At 35.0% G+C, this 19,430-nt stretch overlaps 1 long non-coding RNA gene across 1 annotated transcript; it reads right to left on the bottom strand.

The window, feature by feature from the left end:
* Window positions 1-2,353: 2,353 nt before the first annotated feature.
* Window positions 2,354-18,665, bottom strand: LOC149236824 (uncharacterized). The gene is made up of 2 exons (XR_016268448.1): window positions 18,619-18,665; window positions 2,354-2,458 (listed from the first exon to the last, which is right to left on the bottom strand). It is a non-coding gene; the product is annotated as an uncharacterized LOC149236824 (long non-coding RNA).
* Window positions 18,666-19,430: the final 765 nt, after the last annotated feature.

Raw genomic sequence — 19,430 nt, 5'->3', positions numbered from 1 at the left:
GACTCCAAGTTAGATGATGGAACTATGTATTTGAACATAGCTAGTGTATGGATTATAACTGAAATATTCATGTATACCATAGGACACTATAAATATAAGAAAATGAGATGAAGATATCATTGTTCTAACAATTCTGAGATCCAAGTGATTGTCAAATTTACTGTATTTTGTGATGAAGTACATTTTTTGAGTTTTTGTCAAGGCTAAATACATTATATTTATGATCTGTATTTTCATGTATCATGAATGTGATAAATATAACCTAGACTTGAAGTAAACTATTTTTGTGCAATATGAAATAATTCTTCATTCCTTAGAAAACTGGAATCTTTTGCATATTTCTGCCATGTGAGTCTCCATTCTAGACAAATTGGCAAAGCTTGAGAAGAATCATTGTCCAAAAAGTCATAATTGTTGATACAAACAAGCACTACAAGAAAAACAGACATTGGTGAGGGGCGAAAAATGTCACCATAAGCTCATTGGTGATAGTCAAAAGAGTGTTTGTCACCAAACACTAAATGTCACCAAAGGTGGCGTCGCCAAAAGTATAGGTGTTTTGGTGACATTCAAAGTCTGTCACCAATAATGATTCATAATGACGGATAGCGACTGTCACTGTTTCATATGAGCAATGGTGACGGACCATAGACTCTGTCACCAAAAACTAAATGTCACCAAAAGTATAGGTGTTGTGGTGACATTCAAAGTCTATCACCAATAATGATTTTTAATGATGGATAATGACCGTCACCATTTCCTATGAGCAATGGTGATGGACCATAGCCTCAGTCACCAAAAACTGAACGTCACCAAAGGTGGCGTCGCCTAAAGTATAGGTGTTATGGTGACATTCAAGGTCCGTCACGAATATTGATTATAATGACGGATAATGACCGTCACCATTTCATATGAACTACAACGATTTATTGTGATGGATATTTCATGGTCGTCACTATTGGTGCATATATATGATGATGTTCATTGACCATCACCAAATGTCGCATTGTCAAAAGTATAGGTGTTGTGGTGACATTCAAGGTCAGTCACGAATAATGACTATAATGACGGACAGTGACCGTCACCATTTCATATCAACAACAACGATTTATGGTTACGGACCTTTCATGGTCATCACTATTGATGCGTATATATGGTGTCGTTCGTTGACCGTCACCATTTCATATTTTGGTGAGGGTCGAAAAATGTCACCATAAGCTCATTGGTGATGGGCAAAAGAGCCTTCGTCACCAAAAACTAATCGTCATCATTCCATATGGATATCAGGGCACGATGGAATTGAACCACCAACCTCCTGCTTGTAAAGTAGATGCTCTTCCATTGAGCTAGCACCCTTTAAAGAATTAGACTTTTAAAAATTAGACCTTGAAACTTCATAAATAGTAAATTCTACAACTTTCAATAAATTAAAGTCTCAGAAATCTTTTACTAAACAAGAAAAGCAACATCAAAGCTGCAAGTCCATACTTAATGGTTATGGAAGTTATGAAATGTGGGTGGAGGAAAAAATAAGTACATATAAGAGAATCAATATGTTAAGTTGAATACTCAATTAGAAGTGAAACTTTGAAGACAATTATAACCTATAAATGACCTATAACTAGCAAATGCACCAAATATTGCAAAAGAAATGTCATAAGTGGATAGCATATGGAAGAAGAGCATTGATGAAGACAAATGCAATATGTTATAGGTTGAGTGAAATAAAAATCTCAATGTTGTTGTTGTTGGGTGTTTAAATATTTGAATGATATCTAAACTTCTGTGAAAATGTAACATGGATCTCCAGAAACCATGAACGACATAGGATATATATATATATATATATATATATATATATATATAGATATATATATATATATATATATATATATATATATATATATATATATATATATATATATACATATATATATACATATATATACATATATATACATATATATATATATATATATATATATATACATATATATATATATATATATATATATCTATATATATATATATATATATATATATATATATATATATATATATATATATATATATATATATATATATATATACATATATATATATATATATATATATATTCCCCCTTCACATAAACTAACATGCAATTTAAAATTTCACAAGTCCGCACTCAAAACACAACAACAACCAACAAATAAAAAAAATTGATGTGAACAGAAAGCAATAGCTTCACCTTCATTCTTAAGCTACTTCTGTTTATTTGAATTTGACTTGTGACATTCTTTATCTAACAAGGAATCAAAATCATCACTAGTATTAAATTCATCCAACACGGACTTTGGAGATCCCACTGACATCTGCATTTTTGTCCCATGCCTGAAAACCATGGAGATCCATGTCAATAGTAGAATACGATGTGTGCCTGTTGCTCAAGAACACATTCCTTATTAACCATTGTTACCTGACAGAAACCAAAGAGAACACAATATCAATGTACACAAAATCCCCTACAGAAATATAATCATAACTTAACTAAGATGTCTAAAAGATGTTTTTAATTAATAAACTTTGTATTTGGAAATTATGTTTCTTTAGATTTAAAAAAGACTACGTTGTAGAACACTTCTGTCTATTTATCCAGGCAATTATATAGTAGCATATGTCACGCGGTAGCAATCTACAACACCTAAAGTAAAAAGACATTTTCTCAAGAAAATAGATTTAGAAAAGAGCTTTGAAAACTATATGTTTGTCATCAAAGCTTTAATTAGTTTAACAACAAACTAGTTGGAGTTTGAAAATCAAAAATATTTCATAGGAAACGAACAGGACAATGGCCAAAGTCGTTATTCATACAAATAAATCTAGAGTCACTATTGCCATTGCAGATAACTGAAATTTGGGCAGTGGTCTAACAATTAGAGCTTATTTGCAAGGAAGACTCGTCAATACCATCATTTTTTTCCAGGGTTTGTTGTGTCTCTAGATCCAGATCAGATAGCTTTCTATTCTCAAGTTCTACCTTTCAAGTACTTATTTTTGGCTCACCCTTTAAAACACAATTCTACCACTCCATTTGATTTTGTTTTGTCAAGAGAATTGGCAGGACCTTCCCATCCTCTATTTTACATCAATCAATAACCATCCATCAGTGATATAAAGAATAAAAAATACACAACAAAGGCCAAAGATGTGCTAGTTGTGTACATATGTTCTATGACTCATTTGACCTTACTGGTGCAAAGAGCTCACCCTGAAAAATAACATCCACGTGGAATTTACAAAACTTTTTTAAATAAAACTCGAAGTAAACCAATTAAAATATGAACATCATTTTAATCAATAAAATCTCTGACATAGAACAAAAGTGGCCTAGAATTGAATGTTATATCAACCATGTCAAGTAACTAACATTGGGTGAGAAATACAGGCCATGCATATTGGATTACTGAAACAACTGATCTGATAAAGCTCAAAATCAAACAAATGACTTACAACTAAGAAATGAAAATAAATGACTTACAATTAAGACATAAGGTTTCCCTTTCAACCATGTCATTAAATTACTCTTCTTTATGTCGCGGACCATTAAAATTTTTCTGATACTAGGTGGAAGTGGTATTGTAACATTAACCACTAATAGAGTCTGTTTCCATGACTAATGCTCAAGATCCACTCCATTACCATCATTTTGGGCTAGATAAGATTCATGCAAAAACCATCAACATGAAAATGAAATCTACATCCTTGTAAAAAAATGGGAGGAAAAAAATCCACAAATTGAAATAGATTGTAGGATAACTCATTCTTGCAACATGATTATCTTGTCATGAACAATAAAAAAAGAAATCAGGAGAAATTTTGACAATCATTTCCTTTTGCATATTCTATGAGAAATTGATGAAAAAAGTCAACTAAAACTTGTCAACATCAGGATTATAGTAAAACATAAAGGAACTGCTCCAACACATATATAATCCTAAGCATAAGTATCTATACATGAAAGTATTTATTGAGATCATTTTATATGGAAGTCAAATCTTTGAATTAACACAATTTATGGTACCAATGCCTTACGAAGTCCGTTCATTCGAGTATTAACAAAGTCCATTCAAAAATTTCTTCAAGGTTGAAAGTTCAAACAATTAACATGTAGCCTAAAAAAGCTTAGATTTGAAAAAGAGATAACCCAAAAATGTAGAGTGTATATTTCACATTTATATATCCTAATTTCTAGACATTGAAATGACACCTTTTAGCATACTATTTTCAATTCAGCCTAATATGCTATAAAAAAGTATTAATGGTTATTTTTGTTAAAAATGGAAACTAGGGCCAAATTCCACTTTGAACGACTCCTTTGGGGCTAGATAACTGTGGCATTGAATTCCTCTTTTTGAGAGGATCAAAATCGATCTAAAGATCATCAAATTTAGATAAGTAGAAGTGGAATTTTGAATTTATGTTTCTCTCATGTAAATTATTTAGGTCGACCTCAACTATCTGTCGGCTTAAGAAGATCAAAAGTCACATCCCCTCAAATCCACTAAATTGTATATATAGAGGAGCATTCCCTCTCAGTTGGGACATCAATCAAAAGAAATATCTTTGTGGTAGCGAATATTAAGGAGGATAAATTCAACTACAGGTAAAGGGGACCCAACAAACAACCACATAAGAAGGTACACTTATACGTAACATAAGTTTCATTGAGATTAAGTTGCGTGAAACACTTTTGAGCTAAACAAACTTCAACGGGAAATCTCACAGGTGACATACTATAATTTGACAATTAGCAGTCGACATTGTTTCTTTGAGTCCATAACTGAATGATTAATCATTCAGAATTGGTTAAGGTGCAAAACTTACAAATTCACTTTAAGGACACTTGTTCCATTTAAAGAGTCATAAAAGCTAAATTTAAATTTAAGATGTCACCAGCCAGAAAAAGTATTAAGTGCTCAATAATCCAACAATTGTAACACTTTCAATACCTTTTAAATATTCATAACAGTGACAATGGTGAATCATTGGGATAATGCATTCCAATAAGTTATAATCTCAGTTGTGCACATTATCTTTTGGATGTATATAGAGATTTACAAGATGAGTTAGTTTATTAGCGACAAACCAGTTTCATCAACATTCGGAAAATGAAAATGAAGATAGAAATGAATGAAAGGAGATATCTACCCTGCAGGATAGTTTAGAAACCAAAGCGCAGAATTATAGAATTTGGACATAGTGTTAACCACACTTTTGGGACTTTAGCTTCCCAAATAATTCACTTTCTTGTCATCGACACCCTCTACAATGAGGGAATCTCTAATAATTGTCAAGGTTTAGAGTTAGAAAGATTATTTGAAAGTTCCTATAGATGGAGATCTTGCTCCCTTATTTCAATCACTAGGTAAAACTGCAAGTCACACATAAAAAAAGATCGATGTTACTGATGTAAGTATTTATTCCTTTAGGTATCATGAAGTCTGTGGGTGCTACACACACGCATATATGTGTGTGTGTGTGTGTGTGTGTGTGTGTGTGTGTGTGTGTGTGTGTGTGTGTGTGTAATTAAGCCTATAGGTTGCATGTAAGCCTTTCAATGCTCTTTACACCAGATGTATTCTTACAATAGTCAATGGCTCGTAGGTAAAACCATTGGATAACAAAAATAAATGTTGGATAAAGGAAATAAAAATACCAACTGTAGAACAGAAGATGACAGCCCCCAAAATTTTGCTACCAAATCTGCATTTTCTAGTAGACCTCAGGATATACAGTAGTTGCAACTATTTTCATGTCATAGTTAGGATAGAAAGAAACAAGGATAAATTACAAGTTGCCATCACTTATTGCATCAAAATGTTGATATTATTATCAACGCATAGTGATAATGGTTGTAAGGTGACAAAAAACAATGCATATCTAATTCACAAATTGTACTTATGTATGCTTCAAGACTGAACTCATAGGATTGTAATTGAACTCTTACAACCATCAAATTAATTCATGCACTATCAAGCAATATCATTAGTGATATATTTCCTTACAAAAGATTATGCCTCATACCTTGAATTTGACCTAGAGCTTAATGCACATTCCAATCAGAAGAAATACTAATCCCAGATAAAATGGGAAATTGAGTTAGGGACTAACCTTTTCCACCTAGCCATAGATTAGGTAGCACTGTGGTCTTTCTTGCTACCCAATCACCCCCGAGCCAGATTCCAGGGCATAAGGAGGTTGCTCAAGAATAAAAACAATCAGGAATCCAAAAAAAGATCTCCACCCCGGGCTATCAAGGGGAAATGTTGAAGATGCATTTGAACTCATCAACAAAATGCTTGATTGGGATTTTGTGTCTTGGAATGCAATCATTTCAGCGTTTTCCCAGCAAGGCCACAACAAGGAGACTCTGGAGCTTTACTTTTAGATGAAGCTTGCAAGTTTAAGGCCAGACCAATTTACATTGACAAGTGGTCTAAATCCATGTGCCAACTTGATGTGTCCCCAGTGTGGTGCGCAAGTTCAAGCTAAGGTAATCAAAGTGGGATTCGAATCAAATGCCTTTCCAGAGCTTGCTCTTATTGAAATGTATGTTAAGTGTGATAGAAAGGAGGATGCAATCCAAGTGTTCGATCACATCTGCGTGCCTAATGTTTTCACATGGAATTCTTTGGTTGTCAGATATGCCCGATGTAGTAGGTTAGAGCGTGCAAGGTAATTGTTTGATATGATTCCTGAGAGGGATGTGGTCTCTTGGAGTAAATTGATTGGGATATACACCCAACATGGGTATAGTGGGGAATCCATCCAACAATTTCATGAAATGCATAGGTCTAGCATGAGGCTGAATTTTATTACCTTCAATAGTGCCCTCAATTCTTGTTACCTTACACTCCATTGAGCAAGGAAGACATCTACATGGCTTGATAATCATAAGTGAACTTGAATTGGATGTATTTTTCGGGAGTTCCCTTGCAGACATGTATACTAAATGTGTTGGAGTATAGATGATGCACACCTTCTATTTGATAAAATGGTTATGTGAGATTCCATTTCATGGACATCAATCATTACGAGTTTGGCACCTTAGAGAGTGCACACCAATTATTTAATATAATGCCTACAAGGAATGCAGTTTCTTGGAATGCAATGATGGCAACATATGCCCAAGTTGGGTATGGTGAGAAAACCCTACATATTTTTAGAGAAACATTTTTGGCAAGAATGAAAACATATTGGGTCACCTTTGTTAGTGTTTTAAGTTCATGTGCCCATTTAGCAACTTTGAAGTAGGGCAGGCAAGTCAATGTACACACTATCAGAAGTGAACTCAAGTCAAAATAGGAAGCCACCTAACTTGAAGACTAGCATGCACATCAAACTGGTGGGCCACGCAATTTGGCAAAAGCTAGCTGCTATGGGGTTTGAACCTGCAACCTGCCAATGACAACACCTGCATATGAGTTTGCAATGGAAGTGGTATTCCTAGTGACAGATTAGAGTTTGCAAGGGAAGTGTTTGTTAAAATTCCACTAAGAATATGTGTTGAGGCATTACAAATGGTCTCACTCTCAAGTTTGCTCCCCAAGTTTAACAAAGGGTGGATCAGCTGCACAAGTAGCACCAAATGCCTCTATATTCAGACATTCAATTTTATTTAAAGCTGCTCAAAGCTCAAACATAGAATTTTTATTATTAAATATCCACTTAATACGTCATACGATTGTCATGTCTCATCAATTTACGATTTGGCACATAGAAATCACCAAGAATGTTTACGAAGATCCAAAATCATTGTAGTCTCTTCCAGCTTTTTCAAAGAAAACTTTCACCAAGTTGGTAATATTTCTATTTCGACAAAAATGAAGACCCCCTCTTCGGGTCTATAATGTATTTTGTTATTGGAATGGTTCATGGCTATTGTCAAAGTGTTGCAATATTTGTCAGATTGGTAAAAATTTGTGCAAAATAAATGTTTTATTGCACTAATTGCATAGATATGGACTTGAATTCCATCTGTGTCAGTGTAAATACTTCCTGGTTCTGGTGCAAACAAACATATTATTAGAGTGGAACTTGAATTCTATCACTCATATCAAAGTGGTGGTTCCCTGATATTTTATGTTGTGAATGGGTGACTGAAATATAGGACTCTTGACCCGCATGCAAAAATATTTCATTTCAAGGATTTGGTGATATACCCAATGTGTATATTGTAGACTAGGATGTATACGCAATAGCTATTGGGATTCAACAAAGCACTAGTCATGTCTTCATGACCCAAATGCAAGAAGTTTGAACCCACATGTCCAAAATGTCATTTTTGGTATTTGGATAGATATGTAGTATGTACATGTAGTAGGCTGAGTAAATATATATGACATATACTTGGTGGTTGTGGACATACAATGAAGTAATAATCAATCACACTATGAAAGACAGGCTACTACAGTGTCTAAGAAATTATTCAACCTCTTGTCTTTTCGAGTGTTAGATCAGGCAGTAACTCCTCAAAACAATTCGTTTATTTCATTTAGGTTGGTGTTTATTATATACATGAGGGAGAGACTGTTCATTTCGTCTCCCGGTGACTATTCGTATTCTCTATTATTTATTTACATCAATTTCAGTTATTCACCCAATCCTGATGATTAGGTGTCAACATTCCCCCCTTAATCTGAAGGAATGTTAGTGAGTCCAAGCATCGTTTGGAATATTTCAAGCTTTTCTCTTCCAAGCACTTTGGTGAAGATATCTGCAATTTGCTCGTTTGTGGAACAATGGTGGAGATGGATTGTTTTGGACTCAACATGATGTTGAATCAGATGATATTTAGTATTGATGTGCTTCGTTCGATCATGGAACTTTGGGTTCTTGGCCAACTTTATTGTAGAGGTATTGTCAATCATGAGTGGAGTTCATTGTACTTGTTTTACCTACAAATCTTCAAGAATTTTCCTGAGCCACACAATTTCTTTCTTTGCCTCAGTTGCTGCCATGTATTTTGCTTCTGTTGTGGAATTTGTTGGAACTGATTGTTTGCGTGATCTCCAAGAGAAAACTCCTGATCCAAGACTCATAGCATATCCTGAAGTAGATACCCCAGTTTCTTTGTCTCCATCAAAGTCTAAATCAGAGTATCCAATCAAGCTGAAGTCGTCCACCTGTGTATACTTGATTCCAAAGTCTTGAGTTCTCTTCAAGTACCTTAGAACTCTGAAGTTGTCCACCTGTGTATACTTGATTCCAAAGTCTCGAGTTCCCTTCAAGTACCTTAGAACTCTTTTTGTAGAAGACCAATGTCCCTCACAAGGCTTTTTCATAAACCTGGAGAGGATTCCAACATCAAACGAAATGTCTGGTCTAGTAGTAGTTAGGTAGTTGAGACTTCCTACAAGCTGTCTATACTTTGTTGCATCCTCAAATTCTTTTCCTTCAATGGATGTGAGCTTTAAGTTTTGTTCCATTGGAATAGTAAGAGGATTTCCTATCATGCTAAACCTGTTCAACAGATCTCCAATGTACTTCTTTTGAGAAAGAAATATGGACTTCAGATGTTGAGTTACTTCAATACCAAGATAGTAATGAACATAGCCCAAATCAGTCATTTCAAAACTTTTCCCCAATTCCTTCTTTATGGATGCAATGTAGCTTTCATTTTTCCCTGTCATCAAAAGATCATCTACATATAACACAAGATATACCACTATTTTGCCAACTTTCTTAACAAATAAAGTTGCATCATCAAGATCATAATGTTTGAAATTGAATTTCAGAAGATGCTCAGTTAGTTTTTCATACCAGGCTCACGGTGCCTGTTTGAGGCCATACAAGTATTTCACAAGTTTGCATACTTTATGTTCATGTCCTTTCATAGCAAATCCTTCATTTGGGACATAAAAACATTCTCTTTTAGATCTCCATTCAAGAAAGCAGTTTTTACATCCATTTGATGGACTTTCCAACTGTTCTGAGCTGCTAGGGCAAAGAGTGTCCGGATGGTAGCCCATTTTGCTGTGGGGGCAAAAGTCTCCTCATAATTGACCACTTCCTTTTGTGCAGAACCTTTTGCCACAAGCTTGGCTTTGTGCTTGTCAAGTGAGCCATTAGCTTTATACTTGTTCTTGTAGACCTACTTGCAGTCAATTGGTTTGGTTCCTAATGAAGGATCAACCAGCTTCCAAGTGCCATTCTTTATGAAGGCATCATACTCCTTTTGCATCGCTTCTTTCCATTCATCATGAGAAGCAGCTTCTTTGAAGAAAGTTGGTTTGAAATCTGTAGACAAATTCAATTCACAATCATAAGAAACATCCATATCAATAGGTGAATTAGAGTCATCTACATCACCTCCATTTTACTGGTTTGAATTTCTAGTTCCTGTCTTTCCAACCTCATTAGGATGAACACTTTCAAGTGTCTTTGTCAGCCACTTTGGAGGACCTTTCTCAGATGGTCCAGGCTGCTCCGTTGATTGAGTTGGGATTGAATCAAGATTGAGTCTCCAAATTCTATCAATCACATCACTTAAAGCATGATCCATTGTTGGAGTTTCATGCGAGGGAGAGAGTGCTTCAGAAGAATATTCCACATGTTGTTCTAGTATAGGTATCCACCCTTAAAGATGTGGAATCTGATTATCAAATTCTTGAAATGATTTTTCATTTTAGAATCTATCCAAGCGATCAAGTTGCCACTCAACAACATTGTCAATTTTGGATGATTCAAGAAAGATTACATCTCTAGATACAACAAACTTTTTATTGACTTCATCATAGAGACGGTATTCTTTGGAGGTGTTTGAATACCCCGGGAAGATACACTTACGACTTCTTGCACCAAGTTTATTTCTATGTACCTTTGGTATCAAGGCATAATAGGTGGAACCAAAGACCCTGAGATGCTTTACCGAAGGAATGTGCCCATGCCACATTTCATAGGGAGTCTTGTTTCTGATAGCATTAGATGGACATCTATTTTTTATATATGCAGCACATAGAACAACATCAGCCTAAAACATTATTTTTACATTTTTGAAGAAGAGCATGGAGTGTACCATATTTAAGATTGTCCTATTCATTCTTTCAGCGACAACATTCTGTTGGGGATTATAAGGCACAGTTGTTTGATGTTTGATCCCATGTCGGCAAAGATAGTTTTCAAATTCATTTGATGTGTATTCTTTTCCATTATCAGTGCGAATAGACCCAATATGAGATTGTTCATCATTTTCAATCCATTTATGGAAGTTCTTGAATGTTTGAAAAGAATCAGATTTGTTCTTCAATAAATAAACCCAACACATTCTGGTGTAGTCATCAATAAATGTCATCATATATTTATTTCCATTTGCAGAAGTAACAAGCATTGGACAACATAAATCTAAATGAATGAGTTCAAGTTTTCTATGTGCTCTTGAATGTGAATCATGAAAATACTGTTTGCTATGCTTTCCTAGAATGCAAGCATCACATTGCTTAAATTTCCTAGGAATTGTAGGCAAACCAGCAACACCATTTTTCTTCAACAAGTGGAGGCTGTCATAGTTCAAATGTCCAAATCTAGCATGCCATAATAAACTTAATGGAAGTGTACTTTCATCATAATGAGAATTGTATGAGAAATGTTGTGCACGAGCAGAGGTACCTTGCAGCTTGAGAAGCCCTTCTTCTATTCCCCTCATGACAAGTGGGTGGTCAGATGATTTTCTCACCTCAAGCTTACCATCAAACATATGAATGGAGTGACATTGCTGGCGGATGTGGACCAAGGACAACAAGTTTCTCTTCAGTTGTGGGAGATATAGAACATGATGCAGAAGGAAGTTTGGAAGACCAGGCAATTTAAGCCTGATTGTGCCAAGCCCCGATGGCTTGATTTTTGATTGGTCTACAAAGTATACTGCTCCATCAACATTGTCAGTAAATTCTTCAAAAAAATATTTTCTATGAGTCATGTGGCAAGTTGCTCCTGAATCAAGAAACCAATCATTTTTCCAAGAAGCAAGTGAAGCATTAAATAAATCTTCATTTACTCCGATATTACATTATGCCACAACATAATGAGCAGATTCAGGTGCTTTACCTTTGGGTTGATTTCTTTGCTGCTCAATTTTGTCCTAAGGTAACTTGCATGTAGAGGCATCATGTGATCCATTTCTTTTGCAGCGTATGTAGTGCAAATCTAACTTTTCTCCTTGAGATTGTCTGCCCCCCCTGCCTCTGAAATATATTCCTCTTCCTCTTCAACCACCTCTTCCTCTGGAAGGATCTTGAGCAGAATTATTTTCTTTATGAGCAAGGCACACAACCTCTTCAGAAGATTCAGGGGCTGTCTTCTTTCCAAAAGCTTTCTCTCTTTCACCAATTTTTTTCACAAGAGAGTCAAAGGTAATATCTTTAAGATTTCCATTTGCTTGCAGTGACTCAAGATAATTGGAGTAAGTAGGATAAACTACCTTGAGAAAAGTGATAAGAGGAATATCCAAATTGACCTTAGTGGCTTTGATATCATGCATTATAGATTTTACTTTGGATGCAAGAGCAAGATTATCTTTATTTTGCACTTCAAGAGTGAAGAGTTTAATCATGGGTTGAACAACTTCAAGTGTAGAATGTGAGTCATAGAGTTCTTTCAGATTTTGTAAGGCTTTGAAAGAAATTGAAAATGGTGAAATATGGCAACTCACCTCTTCACTTACAGATGCTACAATTAATGCATAGGCTTTGCTATTCTTATTCTCCCAAATGGTGAGCTCTTTGTCTGAGGTAGGTTGTTCTAGGTCTTTGTCTCCGTCTCCAATACACACTCCTTTCCATAACTCATTAAAAATGAGGGTGTTTTTTTATCATCTAGGACCACTTAGGATAGTTCTCCTTGCTAGTGACAACTATTCACACAATAGATATGATTGAATGCATACTGTAAAAAAAAACTTTTGCTAGCAAAATTGTGCTAAATTTTTAATATTGTGATGAGGGGAGGATATTTCACTGTTATATTATATGAAACAGTGGAAGAGGACTATGGTATGCTATATTATACCACAGTTATATTAAAAAAAAACGCAGCATGGAGTATCGCCAATAACACTCAATAAACAATGCTCAATGTAATAAATGGGAGTAGAAGTGTATCAGAGTATGGAGGACGGGCTAAGTGGAGTAGGTATTAAAAAACTAGAAGTGAAGGTGTGTGATATGACCCATGATTCAATGTATAACCAGCAAGGTTGGGTGAATCACAATGGCACCACAATGATATCAAACGATATATATTATGGGCGGTATGTAACATAAAACAATGTTTAACCAATGTAATACGACCAACCAAATTGGGAGGAGATTGCGCTGTTATATTACGGGATATGGATGTGGAGTCGAAGAAGTATGGGAGAAGATTGTGCTCTAATATGGAGGTGAAACCTTAGGTGTTGTATATTGTGTGGAGTATGGGATAAACCCCTCGGTAACCACAGTCAATGTAACAGAGAGGTGTGGTGTAAACCATTCAAAAATGTAACCGCGACCAAACTCAATGAAATACAAGCCCATTCAAAATGGTAACACACTAGCATATCATTCCAGCATATCACTAACATAGTCACCTTCATGCTTGCACCATTCTATCAATTAGAAACAAAATGAAATCTAGGCTTACCACTCTTCCACTTCGCCACTTTGATACCATTTGTAATTCTTTCTCGTTAGTCTCCTGGAACAGTGAAGAGAACCCTTCGCCAACCACTCTTCGAGTTCAATTCTTCTTGGATTTACAGTTGCTGGAATGCTCTCCTAGTTTCCACCCGCGATTGACTCGCCATCTCGCACCTTAAGCAGCAGATTATATGTCAGAGCATATCAGTGTATTATATATCGGTGAATATGAATAAAAGACTGCCAGAGAAGAGTAGAGGAGAAGCACTTTGTATGCAAGGTAGAACATAGCCAGAATAGGGAGTTACAAAGTAGAGGGAAGCCAAAAATGGTGCTGGCTGTGATACCATGTCAGACCAGGAAGTAACTCCTCAAAATAATTCATTTATTTCATTTAGGTTGGTGTTTATTATATACATGAGGGAGAGACTGTTCATTTCATCTCTCGATGACTATTCGTATTCTCTATTATTTTTTTACATCAATTTCAGTTATTCACCCAATCCTGATGATTCGGTGTCAACATCGAGAACCAAGAAAGAAAAAGTATGAACAAAGAAATTGAATACATATATATTTTGGGCCATGATTGTCCTACTTTTAGGTTGATTTGATATGGACCATTATAGAATTTGCAATTGAATGAAGTATTGAAGCTGAAAGGGGATGTTTAGAGTAGGTAATGAGCATAGGATGAACGCTGCCATCATATCAAGGGGAAAATCTTCCCATAGCAGGCTTCAAAACTAAGTGGATATACAAAACATACATGGGTATTTGCTTTGTTATTCTGGGAAGTATATATTGTCTTAGCATGCCTTAAAATGATGTGGTAACTTTCAAGACAAATAAGTATTAGCCTTTGCTATCTTGTTATTCTGGCCTTTTTGGGTTCATGGCTGCCTCTGGTCTTCTCGATTAGAGTGTTTTCTAACATAGCACAGGGCACAAGGAAATGCAGTGAAAGTTGTGGGAATGCCTCAATTCCATATCCTTTCTATATCAATTCAAGGCATTGTCAGCTGGATGGATTCAAATTGCAATTCTATAACAATACTGTGAGGATTTAAGTGAACAACCTTTACTATAAGTTTCTCATCAGATGGGATCATCATCAATCCTCTCTAATTTTCCTATCCTAAAAACCTCAAGGGCTTCAGTGTCAAAGGCATGAAGAATTATGCAATTTCTGTTAGCAACTTTCTCCAGTTATCTGACTGCAAGAACACTCCAGATTGTCTACTGATGTGCAATATTCCTTATATGCGGAGATGCAATGAGTAGTGCATGTTTGATAGGAAATTTTGCTATCCCCTTCTGAATGAGACAATATGGCACCATGGAGATGATGACTTTGCTCACTTCTCCTAGTTGCAGTGCCAGAGTTTCATTAGTTGGATACTCACACCCATATTGACCCGTTTGGATGCAAAGTGTGGGCTAAGTGGGAATTGGGTGTTATGGGAACTTTTTGATGATGTTCAATATGACCCTAATGTGGTCTATCAACATGCAGTAGATGTAACTGACAATGTGAGTTGTGCTTCTAAAGATGGCTATCAAGGAGATGGGTTCTATCAAGGCACTAGATATGTAAGAGTATGCAAAAAGCATGGTGAGAAGTTATGCAATAAGGACCGTCGAAGAGATCACAATGCAACAAAGAGAATATTCCTTGCGACTGGGCTTGTGGCTTCGTCAACACTTGTGGCAGCAAGTCTTATTGCACTTGCTTTACATAGACAACATAAATAATCTAGTTTTTGAATTAGACAGTCCAGGGAGGAAGCCAACTTGCAAACCTTCTACCTATGCACTCTGAAGAATTCAAACTTGATCTATTCTCTTATAAGATGTTGGAGAAGGCCACTAAAATCTTTGTTACTACAAAAAAATAGTGTGGACATAGTGCTTGTGGGACTATATATGTTGGGAGGCTTACTGACGGTCACCTTGTTGCTATAAAAGGGATCCATTTTGGGGGTTCTCATGGAGTGGATCAACTATTAAATGAAATTAATATCTTCTCAATAGTGAAACAAAATAAAACTTAATACAAATTCTTGGTTTTGTTTATTAACTGAATTTGTCTCTACTTGAACTGAGGGTTTATATATACTAATGTTGATGAAGCGATGATATAATTGCCTACATTGTTTACCTTGTTGTTAAAGTATGTTAGAATTCTAGAACCAAGTCAGTAAGAAGCAGAGTTCATCTCTGTTCTACCTGTGATTATCATATCAGGTTGAGTACTCCCTACTTACTATTGTTATTATGCTAGTATCAGATTCTACAAATCAGTGTTCTAGAGATTACATTATTGCATATAGGGTACAAGACCTATGTGCCATCATTTGCAGAGCAATGCATTCAACCAAGATACATAAAAGGTTGTGAATGAGTTGAAGTCATCCGCTCATCGAGTAGTGAACAAATTGGATAAAAGAGAGCAACAACCAGATTCTTAGTTGGAGCACTCTAATGAAAATCATAATTCCCTAGAATCTATTTATTCTCAAGCATAACTACTGGATCAAATTCAAAGGTTGTACACTATAAAATGACAAATGTTATAGATTAGTGCAATTCCATTTTTTTGAGCAATCTCATCAGATAATTGGCATTCAATTTAAGTTTCAAGAACAATAGTTTGATATGCAAAAGACTGTGGATACTAGTATGGTTGATCTTCAAAATTTCTATGTAAGATTAGGACAAGACATAGGGTACCTTCAAAAATTAACTTCACAGATATAAAAGAAAATCACTGAAGTGGCTAGCACTATATCATCTCAATTAGACAATATTTAAAATAAAACAGATGACATTGGCAACACAGTGACTTTGTCATTGGGTCAACAAAAACTATTATTGTATGACCAAATATTGCTTTGCAAGACCTTGATACTCCTACACAAACTCAAGCTGAAGCATTTGAATAAAGCAAGTATCAATACAACAACTTGTTGATAATGCTTGCCAACACTAGCTTGAGTTCACTACTTACCAAGAGGAGCTTTAGCCAACTCATAATTGCCTAGCACAGAGCTCCTCTATGGTTTTGTCAACTCAGGAAGAATTTGAGTCAAAGAAAGCCACTATGGTCATGGCTCAGAACAAGTTATCTTCATTGCAAAATGCCATTCTTCTTGAATCTCGGGCTATTAATACCATCTTCTTCTACTTGATTATGATGTGTGTGCTCTATATGTTGATAAAAACAAAAGAAAACCAATAAGGTCAGATGTGTTCTGTACTCTGTACTTTGCATATCATTTGCCATTGAGTTCATCATAGCCCATTTTAAAGGCAGTGTCTTTCACAACAAGGCTGGATTGCCTCAGAGACATTTTATGTAAGAACAACATTTTCATATACTCTTGCTCTCTTGGGAGTTCAATATTTTTGTTCCGTATACCATCAACAACAATGGAATCCAAAAGACACCACTTAAACATTTTTAATGTGCTAAATATTGAAAGGCACTCTTGCTAAATATTTTGCACTTCAATGTTGCCAAGTTAATATACATGTATATTAGGAATATAACACCCCATGGGATCACCATCACTGATGCATTAACACATGAATTTGACCGATAAACTTTTCTTGGGAGTTCAATATTTTTGACTCGTATCCAAATAATGGAACCCAAAAGACAACACATCAATTTCTTTGATTACTAGAACCACAAAAAAGAACAATAATTTTGATTAATTAACAATATATGACAGGTTTAAGATTCCTGTAGGATGAAAGATATAGTTGTAGGTTTCCAGGAGAATTTGCTAGTGTTCATCCTGAAGATGAATCCAGTTGAGGATTCAAAACATCAACCATTCTGGAAGATGAACACTGGTAAATTCTCCAGAAAAACCTACAACCTAACAATAAATGCTTTGCTAATTCATCAAGAGGCATGATATAAACAAAAGGTAGAACATGACAAAATCAACACATATAGAAGAATGGCATCACATGATTGACAAGTTGCAGATTGATTAGCCAACGCACTATATGTGAAGCATCTCAAAGGCACAAAACTGAATTGCATACAACATACTATTTCAGGTTCTATATGTTTCACAATGGCATTTCCTCTGTGTGAATCCTATGGTAGATACAATCAACCCTATAGGAAGACTTGATGCCTAATTTTCCCCACACAAGAATTCTTGCAAAATCTATTAAAATTTTCAAAATGATACGCTGACTAGAATAGGGGCTAGATTTTGCTATAATGTGCCCATAACAGATCAAGGCACTAGTCTTCTTTCCTTGTTAATAAAAAAAAATCCAAAATTATTCTCTCTTTTACCCCATTTTGTTTCATTCTGCAATCTAGAATTTACCAGAAAATTTTACTCGATATCAGAGTCTGTTTGAACCATAAAAATCCCAAAAAATATATCATAAACTTGGCTCTACTTCCCTCAAGCAAATCATGTGAAATTGACCTAAAAATCCTAGGACATTTTGCTTGTAGGGGCCCTTGAAGTGTGCTTTGTTGAAAGATCTTAATAGGGCAAAGATGGTAAAAGTTATAGACCATGAGGGTTACTCATCCACTAGGTGAATAAATATTCACTTATAAAAGTTCCCTACTTCTCAATAATCATAGAAATAGACTTTACATTCTCAATGCCAATGAAAAGCTAATAAACAGTGTGCAGATTTGGCTTCCATAAATGCTTGTTATCTCTTTTTAGTGATATGTTATATAATTATTTATGTTTGCTTGGAATTTTTGCATAATTGATTATAAGTGTCATACTATGGTTTGTTAATATTCTGAACAAATTTTTAAGTAAAATGATTAAATTGGTTTAGATGTACACTCCAACATGCACATGCAAAAAATATAACTAATTAGGTCACACATAAAGCTAATGGCATTTATGAAGTCTTGCAAAACTAAAAATCAACGTGTATCCTAGGGTTTAGCAAAGAAAATTACCTTAAGATGTTGAAAAGAGCATCGAGGTCCACCAAGCTTTGTCGTAAATCTCTATAGAGGAATCCCAAAAACTGTAAAACCAAGGTACAAATTATAAATTTCTTTGATCACAATCCAACAAAATTCAAATAAATTACATGAAACACCATTTAAAGAATTTGTATCCCAAACAAAATGGGTAACTACAAAGAATTATTTTCATAAAATGTAATAAAGCATCTATCTTACAGAAGTTTTGATTTCAGATTGTCACTTTTCTTCTCATAAAATGTAATAAAGCATCTAACTTACTGAAGTTTTAATTTCAGATTGTCACTTTTCTTCTCATAAAATGTAATAAAGCATCTAACTTACTGAAGTTTTGATTTCAGATTGTCACTTTTCTTCAAGTTTTTATTTTTTAGTGTGAGAATGCATCTGGTCATTGAATACAATGGACCTGTATGTTATAAAATCTAATTTTAGTGCCAGTGTGGACTGAGGATGGAATGCTATTCTTTAGTTTGGAAGTGGGACCTGGCTTTCATAATGGGAATGGATAGGGTATTGGTAGGAAATCTGTTATTCATTATGATATAAATGTATTTTTCTAATTTTCTGTGGGTATCATTCTAACAATTTTAAATTGAAACTATGGGGCATCACACCTGCCTCATTGCCAAATCTGAAAAGGTGCTTGTGTCTAGATAGTTTATAAGTTCTAGAGAAAGCAAAGTTTGTTAGGATGCTTGTTATCATGAAAAAAACAAGTTATATGGTACTAAATTTTTTTCCTTGAGTCAAGTAGAGATTTGACAATAAGCTATTTGAAG

This window comes from Pinus tabuliformis, chromosome 8 (assembly GCF_031772625.1).
Source record: "Pinus tabuliformis cultivar Carrire ecotype Pingquan chromosome 8, CPIR1, whole genome shotgun sequence".
NCBI lineage: Eukaryota > Viridiplantae > Streptophyta > Pinopsida > Pinales > Pinaceae > Pinus > Pinus tabuliformis.
This window is presented reverse-complemented; position numbering and strand designations above follow the sequence as displayed.